At 34.6% G+C, this 10,214-nt stretch overlaps 1 long non-coding RNA gene across 1 annotated transcript; it reads left to right on the top strand.

The window, feature by feature from the left end:
* Window positions 1–1,946: 1,946 nt before the first annotated feature.
* On the top strand, window positions 1,947–9,854 carry LOC141541089 (uncharacterized). Its single transcript, XR_012481652.1, has 3 exons — window positions 1,947–2,058; window positions 4,212–4,304; window positions 9,248–9,854. It is a non-coding gene; the product is annotated as an uncharacterized LOC141541089 (long non-coding RNA).
* Window positions 9,855–10,214: the final 360 nt, after the last annotated feature.

Below are 10,214 nucleotides of genomic sequence, written 5' to 3' on the forward strand. Positions count from 1 at the left end.
AACATGTTTGCCTCGATATCTTCTTTGAGCCTTATGCTAAATAGGAAAAACTTCTTATCTATGTTTCTATAAGAGTAGTTGATGACAAAACTTCTTAAACTGCGAGTCATGACAATGTCTGGGGATCACAAAACTGTGATGCATTTTCAGTAAATGTTTGATTTGTAAACCCATTTTATATAATTATATTCCCAGAGTAATATAAAGACTTCTCAAGTGAAAATTAGTCCTGAGTGGAAAACATTTAAGAAACCCTAGTCTAGGAGACATGGAAAAAAAAAGTGATATAAATCACTATACTTTCTCTCCCCATTCCCTTGAGGAGTAAAGATCTAGAAATGCTATTTAAATTAGCTTAGATAAATGGCAGTGAGTAGGTCATTCAACTACATTTTATTTGGCTTATTGATCCCAGATGTCATGTGGGATGCACAGAACTATAAAACTGTCCATAATCTTAGGACTTTACTCAATATACACAAAATAGGCATATATACATGAATAATGGCAGAACTGATCTGGTACAAAGGTTGAATGGATTCAATTCAAAAATAGATTCAATGGGTATGTCACACACAGATGAATGAGGATCTGAATTTCTGCCTCTTGCAAAAGGTAAATCAAAATCAGCAATATGTAGTTGGCTTTTTTCTAAATTCAGAAGATCCAGATCTACCTTATTATTTATATGAGTTTGAACAAATTATTAACATCTTGATGATTTGGTTTCCTCATCTGTTCAATGGGAATGATAATAATTTTACTGACTGAGTTGTTATGTTGGTAATACATAATGGTCTCATAAAGATCTATAGAAATGTGAGCTACTTATCATTGTACTGGTTCTTCCTATAACATTTTTTATACAATCCAATATATAAATGAATCAATTTATGGATGAAAAAAGTATCCATTAAATACTATGTGCAAAGACTGAAAATACAAATAGAAAAACAAAAAATTCCTGCTCTGAAACAGTTAACACATGCCAGAGGAGAAAACCCAAATATACTAAATTCCATTACTTGTATCACAATCTCTTTATTTCTTTATCTATTGAATCTCTTGGTTCCTAATAACAACTATTGCTCTCAAGGAACTCACATCCTTTAAAAATTATTTAATTTTTAATTTATTGAATAAAATTATTGTTTATATAACATAGTATAATAAGAAAGCATGCTTTTGGGGGAGCTAGGTGGCGCAGTGGATAGATCACCAGTCCTGAAGTCAATAGGAGCTGAGTTCAAATCTAGCCTCAGACACTTAATACTTCCTAGCTGTGTGACCTTGGGCAAGTCACTTAACCCCAATTGCCTCAGGGGGAAAAAAAGAGAAAGAAAAAAAGCATGCTTGTACATAAAACTGCAAATCTGTTATGGACAACTTCCCATACCTTTTAAATATATAATAAAATTATCATTTTTTTTCCTTTTTCCCTCTCTCCCTTGCTCTAGAGATGGCTACAATACAAATATGCATATATGTAAAATATATATGTTACCTATGTGTGTGAATGTGTAAACTCATTCTATATATACAAGGAACTTACATTATAATGAGGCTCACATTCCTTAGACACAGTGGCAAAGAACATGGTAATGATTCTCCTTTACTGTTATTTCCACCAATAAAATACAATGTTTTTCTGATGTTAAAAACCATTTGACAATACTAAAGATTTAAGTGGTATGGATTTGTTTTTCTTGTCTTCAGAAAATGTGGATGCTGAGGAGATAGGGGTTGCTAAGCTTGTTGCCAGGTCACATTTTTATAAAGACTTTACCTGAATGCTCAACTGTGAAGAGTGGATCAGTGGTCGAGATGTTATTCTTCAGGAGCTTACACTCAGGGCTTAGGCTGTTCCAGCATCTCAAGGGTGGTAGGGGTTGAGATGATGGTTTGATATATAACCTATTTTTTCCTCAGGATGCTTTGCTATTTCAGTTACTTTGCTACTTAGTGAGTAGCAAGTGGAGAACCATTGGGGGAGATGATTGACCCATTTTCCACAAGTATTATTTCCCTGGATGATAACTTAGAGGGCTGTGCTAAGAGGTAAGCTAATGGTTTGGAAGGTACTACTTATTTCAGATACTCTTAGGTTTATCTTATTAGGGTGACATGTGGTCAGCAATTGGCATTGGTGATGGTAAAGTATATGGGTTCTTTCTCCACAAGAGTTACTCCCTTTAATTATAGCTATGAGAGACCATGTTATCAGTTTGTGGATTCCCAGCATCTACTTCAGAAAAGTAGACTGATATTTTTATCAATATGTTCATTAGATCTCAGCTTATGACTGTAGTACTTAAGTATGGATTCTGGTCCCTATTCTCTGGTGTTTAGCCCCCAAATTATGCAAATGGCCACATGGGAGAAAGGCAAATAAGGAAGAATGAATACTTTTTTTCTCTGACAATTTCTCATTGGGACAAAGAATTGAACTAAAGTCAAGAGATACAGATACTTGGTTCCATCCATAAACTTGCTTTCTGATCTTTAGTAAATAACTCTCCAATTTGGAGTCTGTTTCCTTTTCTATAAATTCAGGGAAGTCTAGATGATTCTCTAGGTTTCTTACAATTAGTATGCTAATAGTAATTGGTTATGGAATCCCTTGGTATAGAGGAATGAGTTTAAGATTAAGCTTATACTACAAAACCATCTATTCAAGCCAGCCAAAATTCTAGTTTGGCATCCAGATATTTTCTGTACAGAAAACCAAATGGCTGTTTGACTATATTCTTGATGGAGTTTTAAATGGATCCTCCTGGTAATGCTTAGTTAGCTATTGCATTCCTAGGATCCTCTTTTGTTCTCCCTTAGTTGCAGCCCATGAATCAATCAATCTTTATCTTGGCTGGATACATGTCCAGTGGCATTATGAAACATAGAAGTCAGGCAGAAGGAATATTTTCTGCCCTCTAGGCTCAAATCTAGTGCTTTCCTGTAATGATGGGACAAATAGGATATAGACCACATTGCCATTCACCAATATTGTGTGTACATGGTGCTGAAACTACTGTTGGAAAAATAGAAAAGCAGGCCAAACCAGTTATTTGGCATTATTTAGACAAAAACAAATAGTTGCCTTAATTCAAACAATATTTGTTTTTACTGAATTGACTAGTCATTTTGAAATTGTAAGCTACTTGAGCAGTCATCTGGTCAAAAAATCTTTTTACACAGGCTCTGCTTTAGGATTCTGTCTCCTGTGAATTTCTTAAATGCCTCAGCTGCTATTATCCTTCTGAAATGAAACTAGTTTATATGGCTTGTATTATATTTATAGTTTATATGGTATATTTAGGTGAATATATATATTCAGTTTTCTTTTCTTAGCTTTTCAGTTTAAAGTATTTTTAGTTAGATTTGTAAATCAACAGAGAAATATATTCTAATTGATCTTAGTTAGGTGTACTCCATCCCTGGCCAGGATTCTGTCATTCCTATATTGCAAATAAAGGTCCAGAAATTCAACTGTCTTTTTGAGATGCTACCTTCTTGGTCAATTATTCACTTCTAAATGAGTAATGATTAAATAGTACCTGTGACCATTTAATTTTTAGTTTCCTGCCTAAGAGTTAATCTTAAGTAAGCTTTATAAATTCCTTATGGCACTGTCATTTAAGAAATATTAGTAGTAGGTAAGTTATTTGCTTTATAATTCTATAATTATCTAACTGTAAAATGTTAATAAGAAATCTTGCACTCTAGTTTCTCATAGTAGACTGATGTGTGAAAAGTATTTTGTAAACCTCAGATGCTCTAAAACAATGAGTTGTTTTCACTCCATATCCTCTGACATTCAAAGAATAAAGTATGACTATAAAGTAATGAAACTTAGTATAACAATGCTATTATTTTTGTAAACATATTTGAAAGTCTGATTTTGAAATTACCTCACAGCCAGTTTATGAGTTAGACAAGAATATCAGCCTCACAGGAGGCAGCATGGCGCTCAGTTGAAACAATATTGGATTTGGAATGAGAGTATCTAATTTGACTCAGCTCTAGCTTGATGGAAGCTTCAATAAGCTCTCCAGTATTGTTCCTCAAAAAAGTACCTAAAAATAAAGAAGATGGATTAGATAATATTTGAGATCTCTTTTAGCTCTAAGTCCATGTTCTTAAGATTTTATTCACAGATTCTTTTTGATCCAAAGTGACATCCCAGTTTGATCATTTTTCTCATTTTCATTCACCAGATTGAACTCCAAATGCCTTTTGGCTACTCTTGTACAACAAACCCAACCCTACAGGAGGAAGTCTGGTCATCAATGCATCTCTTCAAAGAAATGGTATAGGCTCCTAAGAAAGTTGTTTTTAAAAACAAAGTCTCTAAAAGTATGTGAAGCAATGTCAGTGACTTTGGGGGGAAAATGCATAGCCTCCCACAGGAACTACTTTTAAGGGTATACACTCATTCACATGTAAAAGTTCAGTTAAATTTCTTTTTTTTTTTTCCCTGAGGCTGGGGTTAAGTGACTTGCCCAGGGTCACACAAGCTAGGAAGTATTAAGTGTCTGAGACCAGATTTGAGAACTTGGGTCCTCCTGAATTCAGGGCTGGTGCTCTTTCCACTGCACCACCTAGCTGCCCCTATATTTCTTAAAAAAAAAATCAGTGCCATTATATATTGTCATTCCTCACATTTCTGAATTGTCTCCCTACTACTGTTTCCTATTCTTAATGAGTTCACATCACCTTCTGTTCACCTGAATCTGCTAACAATCAATATTTTTCAGTGATGGATTTCTCGGAAATGGCTCAAGCTCAAAGGTTCAGAATTCTATTTCTGAATTCTCTAGAGAGGAGCAGAGAGAGAATTTGAAATGAAAGTCTTCATTAATTAAAATCTGTCAAGCAGTTGGCAGCTGAAAGGGGGAGCTGGAGGTGGGGGAATCCTGTGGTTCACCACTACATTCCTAAAATTCATAAGCACTATGGAATATTTTACTTAAGGTCTGCCAGAAATGGAACTAGACTTGGGAAAGAAAGAAAGGAGATGTTTGGAGGTTGAAGGAATATTAGAGGCAAAAGCAAAAGACTCCATAGATTCAAATGTAGGAAATTTTAATATCAAGTGAGATGCAATTCTTCAAAAAGCTGTTTCCCTTTAAAGGATCATTTTTTGAGTCATGTTTCCATTTGTTTCATCAAGGTTTTTTGTTTAGAAGAAATGATTATTGAAGATTTCTTTAAAAGATTCTTCTTACTCAGTGCTGTGCCTTGGGACAAAATAATATATAATCAGTAATTCAAGGGCCATGAGTATGAATATTCACTCTAAATCTATGGATTACAATCCTTCTAACTAGGCAAATGGTCTCTGAGAGTGACTGAGGCTGAAAAAATTATTATTCTTCTGCCAAACTTGTGATGAGACATACTGAAATTAGCTCTCATACTAATAGCTAGCATTTATAAAGCCCTTTAAGCTTTTCAAAGCTTATATAGATGCTGTTATCTTCTTTTTACAGGAAACTGAGGTAAACAAATTAAGTAACATGCCTATAGTCAAACATCTAATTAGTTTCTGAGGCCAGATTTCTTTTTTTTTTCTTTTATCTTTTTATTTTCACAATATATGCACAGATAATTTTTCAACATTGACTCCTGAATAGCCTTGTATTTCATATTTTCCCCTTCTTTCCCCCACTCCCTACACTAGATAGAAAGCAATCCAATATCTATTATACATGTTAAAAATATATATTAACTGGTCAAAGGATATGAACAGACAATTCTCAGATAATGAAATTGAAACTATATCCACTCATATGAAAGAGTGTTCCAAATCACTACTGATCAGAGAAATGCAAATTAAGACAACTCTGAGATATCACTATACACCTGTCAGATTGGCTAAAATGACAGGAACAAATAATGATGAATGTTGGAGGGGATGTGGGAAAACTGGGACACTAATACATTGTTGGTGGAGTTGTGTGTTAGGTTCTTACTAAGTGCTAATGAGATAATGAGATATTAGGTTCTTACTAAGTGCTAAATCGGTACTTAAGAATTCTCTAGTTCCAGCCTTTCCTGGTAGTTTGACTTGTGAATTCCTAAGGAAGAGCTTGCGTGCTTGGGAGGAGCAAGCTCATTGGTTGAAGTGGTTCTTCCCAGAAGCCCTTGCATTATCCCACGCCCATTCTCTGGAAGGATAAAAGAGGACAGCATTCCAGAGATAGAAGAAGTCTCTGTACTACATCAGGCTTGACGGGACTCTCTGCATGAAGGGAAGTCACTTCTCTGGACAAGAGTTAAGGGCAACTGCCTGGAGACAATGGTTCTCTACAGGAAGAAGAATCTGTCCGAGAGATTTGAGTTGACACAGCAGATCTCTTCCCAGAGAGCGGTCGGCAGCTTCTGGAGACAACAGCATGCTACAGTTGTGAAAGAATCTGGCCATTTTAGAGAGCAATCTGGAACTATGCCCAAAAAGTTATCAAACTGTGCATACCCTTTGATACAGCAATGCTACTACTGGGCTTATATCCCAAAGAAATACTAATGAGGGGAAAGGGACCTGTGTGTGCCAAAATGTTTGTAGCAGTTCTTTTCGTAGTGGCTAGAAACTGGAAGATGAATGGATGTCCATCAATTGGAGAATGGTTGGGTAAATTATGGTATATGAAGGCTATGGAATATTATTGCTCTGTAAGAAATGACAAGCAGGATGAATTCAGAAAGGCTTGGAGAGACTTGCATGAATTGATGCTGAGTGAAATGAGCAGAACCAGAAGATCACTATACACTTCAACAACAATACTATATGAAGATATATTCTGATGGAAGTGGATATCTTCAACATAAAGAAGATCCAACTCACTTCCAGCTGATCAATGATGGACAGAAACAACTACACCCAGAGAAGGAACATTGGGAATTGAATGTAAAATATTAGCACTATTGTCTATCTACCCAGGTTACTTATACCTTCGGAATCCAATACTTAATGTGCAACAAGAAAATTGGATTTACACACATTTATTATATCTAGGTTATACTGTAACACATGTAAAATGTATGGGATTGCCTGTCGTCTAGGGGAGGGAGTAGAGCGAGGGAGGGGAAAATCTAGAAAAATGAATACAAGGGATAATGTTATAAAAAAATTACTCATGCATATATACTGTCAAAAATGTATAATTGTAAAATTAATAAAATTATATATATATATATATATATACATATATATATAAACTCCAATATGTCTAAACATATTTATACAATTCTCTTACTGCACAAGAAAAATCAGATCAAAAAGGAAAGAAAATGAGTAAGAAAACAAAATGCAAGCAAACAACAACAAAAAGAGTGAGAATATTATGTTGTGGTCCACATTCAGTTCCCACAGTCCTCTCTGTGGGTACAGATGGCTCTCTTTCTCACAAGATCATTGGACCTGGCATCAATAATCTCATTGTTGGAAACAGTCATGTTCATCAGAATTGATCATTCTGTAATGTTGATGTTGCTGTGTGCAATGATCTCCTGGTTCTGCTCAATTCACTTAGCATCAGTTTATGTAAGTCTCTCCAGATCTCTCTGAAATCATCCTGCTTATCATTTCTTATAAAACAATAATATTCCATAAAATGCATATACCATAACTTATTCATCCATTCTCCAACTAATGGGCATCCATTCGGTTTCCAATTTCTTGCCACTATGATTAGGGCTGCCACAAACATTTTTTGCACGTGTGGGTCCCTTTCCTTCCTTTAAGATCTCTTTAGGATATAGGTCCAATAGAAACACTGCTGGATCACAGGATATGCACATTTTGATAACTTTTTGAGCATAGTTCCAAATTGGTTTCCAGAATGACTGGATCCATTCACAGTTCCACCAACAATGTATTAGTGTCCCAGTTTTCCCACATCCCCTCCAACATTTGTCATTATCTTTTCCTGTCATCTTAGCTAATCTGAGAGGTATGTAATGGCATCTGAGGCCAGATTTGAACTCAGATATTCTTGATTACAATTTCAAAGATCTATCCAGTATGCAATCTAGATGCCTTTATATTGGTTCTCAAGCAAAAAGCATCCATCATTAGCTTTACATTAAAAATTTTGTCAATTAGGTAAGACATATAAAAACTTCTACTTTAATGGTAAAGCCTTAGAGAATCCAGTGTTACTGTTATGCTCTCATGAGACATTAGAAAAAGGAGTTTAATGAATAAAAGAAAAATTAACTCTAAAAAGTACTGGCCAATATCATTGACCTAAGAGCCTAAGAATCTAAGGAAATCAGGCTGGGCTAAATGAAAATCAGACAATAGATTTAATTATCTTCTGAATATTCTCTTCTAATTAAGGTTATATGAGTCTATAATAACTAGTTTAAATAAAAAAAAATTAATCAGCCATTTTCCTCCTCTATACTATTCCAGCATATTAAACTATTTCCTATATTAATATTTTCACTTAATCTAATACTATAAACAAAATGTCTACTGATTTGACTTATTTTGCCATTTTGTAGAATGAAATTTTTATCTGATTTTAATTTTTATCTCTTTACCTGATTTTCTTCTTGTTCGTTAAAAAGGAGTCATAAACTCAGTATTTCAATTCTTTTCCCTGCTTCCACTCCAATTCACCCTCCACTCACTTGCCAAAGTAATTTGCCTAAAACATACTGTGTGACTGACCATATTACTCACCTGTTCAATAAAACTCAGTGACTATTACTTCTAGAATAAAAATAAATAAGAAACAGTTCTTTGTCATTAAATCTCTTCATAATCATTCCCCATTCATTCTTTCTGGCCTCATTACACAACATTCCTCTCTAAGCCTTCTTCAGTCATAGATCTTGCTGTTCTTCACACATGACATTTTCATTTCTGGATCTTTGCCCTAGTTATCCTTCATTTCCAGAAAAGGAAATTTCTTTTCTCTTTCCTCAACTCTGCTTCTTGTAGTCCTTGCATTTCTTCAAGACTTAGCTTAAATCCTGCCTTCTGCAAAGGGTCACCCCTGGTTACTCCACCACAACCCCTATATTGCTTTTATAAATTTTTTTTCAAATACTTATGTAATACCACTACATAGTAACTACCAATATATACAGTATCAGTGGAAAGAGTGGGTACAAACTTCAGCATGGGATAGTAGTAAGATACACATAGAGGGAAAGGAGATTCTTTCCTTTTGAATTGCAAAGTCCTAATACCCTTTCTCTTCTAATGGTGTCCTAATACTATTTTCTCCCTGTTCTATAGCTGGACCTGTTTCCCTCCACAATCTGGTACCCTGTGATCATCAAGATTAATTCCTGAATCTAAGAGTGCTTCCAGAATGCATTTTCTTTGAAGCTGCTTTCTTATCCTAATTCTCTCTCAGTATACAGATCTGTTCTCTGATGGATTCATTGTTTCCTAATGAGCGAATGCTTTTGCTACAGAACACTGTAACCAATGGGGATATGAAGCAGTGACAAAATTCCTTTGTCCCAACCTACCTTCCAAAAAAGACATAGGGATCATAATTCCCAAAGTTACATTTTATTTCTTTCTCCAGGGCTACCAGCTCAACTTTTTAGAGATTGTCATGGGTATGACTAGCTTTAAATTTTTGCCAAGTTCACACTTTGTAAAAGGATACCATGGCATAGAAATTGTTTTACACTTATTAGCACATTAGAACCTTCTTTCATCTTTTAACTAAATCTTACTTTCTATAATTATGTCAACTGAGCTCAAGAAGATGTCAAGGGGATTGATGGCTAGGAATTATTTTTTTTTATAATAAATAACTCTCTTGAAATGGTATCTTTATTCAAATTCATATTAACTGGCATTTTAATTATATGTAAAATCTGATACAATGTACCAGCCCAATGGAATAATGTATGCAATTAAAAATTAAAATAATGTGACCACTTCATGGGATTTGTTATTCAAGCTAATTGAGAACTACCATTATGAAGATGGTAAAAATGAACCTCAGGAAGACTGAATGGATCATCTACAAACATGATTGGTAAATATTAAAACTAGAACTAAAGCCTATGGAATTTGATTCTAATTACAGTGCTTTTTCAAGTACCATATAGAAAGGGAAATAAAATGTAAGATATAGTTAATTTAAGATGCTTAGTTGGCAATAGATAATTTTACTATTATCTATTGTATTGTGTTCAGATCTCTTGGTTCATACCAAACTCCTCCTGCCAACTCACTGAGTTAT

The sequence above is a fragment of the Sminthopsis crassicaudata genome, chromosome 4, assembly GCF_048593235.1.
Source record: "Sminthopsis crassicaudata isolate SCR6 chromosome 4, ASM4859323v1, whole genome shotgun sequence".
In the NCBI taxonomy this organism is placed as follows: Eukaryota; Metazoa; Chordata; class Mammalia; order Dasyuromorphia; family Dasyuridae; genus Sminthopsis; species Sminthopsis crassicaudata.